We start from the raw sequence: 5624 nt of genomic DNA, 5'->3' as shown, positions 1-5624 counted from the left end.
ATACTTGAACAGAAAAGACAGGTTACCAAAGTGTCGAATCAAAAGCTTATCAATAATATGTTACAAGATCAAAGACAGGGGATCTCAAGTCATTAACAGGAGTTCATTAATTAAACAGTTCCATACTCTACATGGTATGAACAATAACATCTCTTATAACCATTTTCATAAGTAATGGGAGTACTTGCCTAAATTCGCTTCCCTGAAGGTTGAACTACTGCCACCTAGTATACCCTTCCTTTCCTAGCCTGAATCCCTCACACTCGAATCTACAATAAAACCAAAATCTTAATTAGTTTCTCAACTCTCGTTCCCGGAACGATTACTCAATATGATAGCTCGATTAGACCCTTGACTCGAATATACGAGTATAGCCTATACATAAGCAATAGCACAACAAACGTCATATACTTTACTCTTAACTTTATACCTTTATATACTCAACAATCGACTTATAAACATCCTATCTCAACTCGAAGTCAATCATACTTTATATTAGTACATATAGCTCTTTATACTTGAAATTCTTATACGAATTAAACAACGACAAAATTACAATAACGACCTAAAGTCATATTTAAACCACATGACAACCATAGTTAACACAAATCAACATTTGTAAAGTTCATGTTTAAACAAGATGATTTCAACAATATCATCAAGAACCGAGAAGCTCTCGGGTAAACACACACAAACACACACACATCGAGCTTGCATGCAAGTGGATATACACACATGCACACTCTAAACATAATTATATGTGTTTAACAAGGGATTTTGAGAAGGATTGGTGAGAGTTCTCAAAGGAACAAGTAGTATACCAAGAGAGAAAAAGAGAGCCGAGAGAGAGATGAGAGAGAGGAGAGGAGAGTAGCCGAGAGAGAGAGTGAGAAAGAAAGAGAGAGAAAAGAGAGAATGGTATGCACGGGGAAAAAAAGAAAAGAAAAGGGGGGAGGATGAGTTATAAATAATCAGGGACAAGGGCAATTTAGTACTTTACTAATCCCTTTTTAAATTGATTTACCTTTCTCTTTTACTCATAAAATATGGTGGAATAATAAATAATATCTCTCAGAAAGTTGAAATTATAGCGATTGACAATTTTAAAACGTAGATCTCGAAATTAGCTTTCCAACCATTACTCATAATAAGATTTGAGCGTACGATTGATTTTATATGATTTTCACAAGCTCGCTCTATAATAACATTTTTCCACATAAAATCAATTTAAAATGACATGACACCAAATAAATCCATTCATCATTTTCAAAAAGTCTCTAAGACTATTATGAAGATAACAGAACAAATCCCATATTTTATCTTACTCAGATAATTTTATAAAAATGCGCGAAGGTTAAATAAACCTTTATTTAAATTAAATAATTCCCTAAATCCATAAGAATATCAATATATCACGTAATCATGCATACAGACAAGTAGGCACACATACGAACACGTTTCAACTCATGTCTGATCATAAAATTATATTTCTTTAATATTATCCTTTTTTTACGCGTTCCGGGTCACGTTCAGCCTGACGGCCCCGATGCTCAGCGTTTCAATTACGCTTCTCAATATCGACGACACGTCACTGGGACGAAATACTTACTTAAACACATACTTCACATTTTAATATCTTAACCCCTTTTTAGGACGGGTTCCGTTCTACCTGACGGCCCGACAACACAGCTTAACTCCTAAGCTGACTCTTTAAATTGGAACGCTTTTACTTATGCTCCTAATTTCTAATATACAGAAAAGACAATTAATCAACACTTAATCACATAATTATAATCATATCACATAAATCACACTTTATGACTTAATTACGTCACAAAATTTCAGTCATCACAATCTACCCTCCTTAAAAGATTATGTCCCCATAATCTAGTCTAAGCAAATAGATGGGGATATTTCTTTCATTTCATTCTCTAAGTCCCAAGCGATTCTTCTACTAGCGGAGTTCTCCACAACACTCTTACTAGAGGTACAGCTTTATTTTAAGTGTCCTCTCCTTTGGTCCAAAATTCGAACTGGCTGTTCCACATAAGACAAATCTGGTGGATTCCACTGGTTCCAATTCGATCACATGACTCGCATCCGCATTATACTTCTTTAGAAGAGATACATGAAATACATTGTGCAGAAATTGCATTGCGGAGGTAGTGCCAATTCATTGCCACCTTCCCAACTCGTCATAGTACTTCAAATGGTCCAATATACCTAGGACTCAACTTCCCTTCTTTCGAATCAGGTTAAACCTTTCCAAGGAGATATCTTTAATAAGACTTTGTCTCAGATTCAAATTGCACATATTTTCGTCTTGATTGCGTAATTTGCTTGTCGATCTGAGCTACAATTAATCTTTTCCAAAATATTTCTACTTTTTCCTTTATTTGTTGAACTAGCTCTGGGCCAATTAATTTGCGCTCACCAAACCTGTCCCAATATGTAGGGGACCTACATTTTCTTCATACAACGCTTCATAAGGCGGCATGCCAATACTCGCGTGATAACTATATGTAGAAAAACTCAATAACGGTAATGATCATCCCAATTTCCTTGAAATCTATGCACAGGTTCGCAAATATCTTCAATGTCTGAATTATCCTTCACTTTGTCCGTCCGTCTGCGGATGAGATGCCGTACTCATTTTCTGCTTAGTTCCCAAATGATCATGGAATTGTATCCAAAATCTCGAGTGAACCTTGGATCTCTATCAGATACGATAGATAAAGGAACTCGTGACGCACAAAATTTCATCCAAATACAATTTTGACCAACTTTCCAAGGAAAACCTTTCATTTCGGCAGGAAGAAAGTGCTGACTTTATTAACCGATCGAGTACAACCCAAATCGCTCATGATTAGACTGGTTTAGGTAATCCCACCACGAAATCCATCACAATATACTACCATTTCCATGCTGGTATATCTAGGGGCTGAAGCAATCCGCTTGGCCCTGATGTTCCGCTTTGACTCTTTGACAAGTATAACACTTACTTATCTAATCCGCAATTTCTATTCATGTTTGGCCACCAATAACTCTCTTTTAAGTCTGGTACATTTTCGTACTCCAGGGTGAATTGAAAATCTCGAGTTATGCACTTCTTGCAAAATCTCATGCTTTAGCTCCATAACATTAGGTATCCAAATAACGTGAGTAACACGGGATATTCCTTTTCCATCCTTTGAGCTCTAATTTCTTCTCATGTCAACTTACCTTTTCGCGATTCATCACTTGCTCTTGACAGCATCGAATCTTTTCCAAAATTTCGGTTTGAAATGGACATCGCATATATAGCTTCTCCTCCAATTCTGGAGTCTGTACTTCTATTTCCATCTTTTCAAAATCCTTGATCAATTCTTCCGATGGCGTTAATATATTCAACCTTTCCTTGCGACTTAAAGCGTCGCTACCACATTTGCCTTTCCAGAATGATAGTTTATCGTACACATAATCTTTGATCAATACTAACCACTATTTGTCTGATATTCAATTCCTTCTGGGTTGAAGATATATTTTAAACTCTTATGATCTGTATAAATCTCGCATTTTTCCCCGTATAAATAATGCCCCAAATCTTAAGGGCAAACACAATGCTGCCAATTCCAAATCATGCGTTGGATACTTTTGCTCGTGCGGCTTGAGTTGCCTTGACGCATATGCTATTACCTTCCGTGTTGCATTAACACACATCCAAGTCCTTTATACGAAGCATCACTGAATATCCAAAATTCTCCATTTTCATCGGTAACACTAACATGGGGCGGTTATCAGCCTCTTCTTTAACTCTTGAAAACTTTCCTCGCACTTTTCCGTCATACAAACTTCTCATCTTTCTTGTCAACTTCGTTAATGGGACAGCAATTTTAGAGAAATCTTGCACAAACCTCCTGTAATATCCGACTAATCCCAAAAAACTTCTGACTTCCGTAGGAGGTCTTGGGTCTTTCCAATTCATTAAGCTTCTATCTTGGCTGGGTCCACTTTGATTCCTTCCTTATTAACTACATGACCAAGAAATTACACTTCCTTTAGCCAAAATTCACACTTCAAAAACTTAGCGTACAGCTTCTCTTTTCTCAGAGTTTCTAAGGAAATCCCAAATGCTCCTTATGATCTCTTTCGTCTGGAGTAAATTAGTATATCGTCAATAAACATAATAACAAACTATCCAATATTGCGTAAATACTCTGTTCTAAGATCCATAAATGCAGGTGGCGCATTCGTCAAACCAAATGCCATTACCAAAACTCGTAGTGCCCATCTCGTCGAAACGTTGTCTTGGGTATATCTTCCACTTTAATCTTAATTGATGATACCAGATCTTAAATCCAATCTTGGAGAAACACGAAGCTCCTTTTAACTGATCAAACAAGCCATCGATCCGCAGTAAAGGGTAATATTATGATTAATCATCAATTTATTCAATTCACGATAATCAATGCACAACCTCATACTTCCATCCTTCTTCTTTACAAAAACAACACCGGTGCGCCCCACGGAGATACACTCGGCCGAATTACTCCTTTATCCAGTAATTCTTGCAATGAGTGGCCAATTCCTTCATCTCGACTGGCGCCATACGATAGGGAGCTTTCGATACTGGTTCCTTCTGGAGCAAAATCAATCGTAAACTCGATCTCTCTATCTGGAGGTAGTCCAGGCAATTCATCAGGAAACACATCCGGAAAATCTTTACTATTAGAATATCCTCGATCCCTTACAGACTCTAGTCTGCATCATAACATGAGCCAAATAAACTTCGCATCCTTGACGTATTAATCTCCTCGCTCGATAAGCCGTTAGGAATTTCTTCTCTTGCTCTTTCCTTTGAATATCACTTCCTCAAATCCTTGGTTCTTAACTTCACCTTCTTATTTACATTCTATTTGCGCCTCATGGTTAACAAACCAATCCATTCCTAGTATAACTTCAAATTCTCCTAACTTAAAGGGAATTAAGTCAGCAGTAAAGTGCCGACCTTCTATGGCCACGTCACAATCGGGACAGACTTTGCTAACAATAACTTTCTCTTGCTTTGATTCTACCTCTATAATTCAAATTAGGTTCCAGAGGGTACGCAACACAATTTAACTTATCAAGAATACTTTCAGAGATAAAAGATCTAGTTGCTCCAGAATCCATCAATACTTTTACTTCTACTGAGTTAATAACAAGCTTACCTGTTACCAGTCCACATCTTGCACGCATCTTTCATTGTCATATTAAAGGTTCTAGTCTGGGTTGAGCTGATGGTGCTGGGAGAGACGGCGGTCAGCAATCCTAAGAACATTGTCCTTTGGAACAGGCTCTTTGCAATTCCTGGCCATATGGCCCACCTTTCCGCACTTGAAATAAGCCAAGTCAGGCCTTCTTGCTCCACTGGGCATTCTGAAGATAATGCCCTTTTTGGTTGCACTTGAAACATTTACGTCCAACTTATTACACCTTCCCGGGTGTCTCTTTTACAATTCTTGTATTCTTGAATTTGAGGATCCGTTATCCTTCCCGACTGTCCGGCTTTTTGGAAAACGGTCTTCTGAGCTCATTACCGGGTTTAAACTTCTGAAACTTTTGGTTTTGACCTCCACCATTCTTTCCAACTTCTCTAAACTTTC

This window comes from Apium graveolens, chromosome 7 (genome assembly GCF_009905375.1).
Source record: "Apium graveolens cultivar Ventura chromosome 7, ASM990537v1, whole genome shotgun sequence".
NCBI classification, from domain to species: Eukaryota; Viridiplantae; Streptophyta; class Magnoliopsida; order Apiales; family Apiaceae; genus Apium; species Apium graveolens.
Note: the sequence above shows the minus strand (reverse complement) of the source record.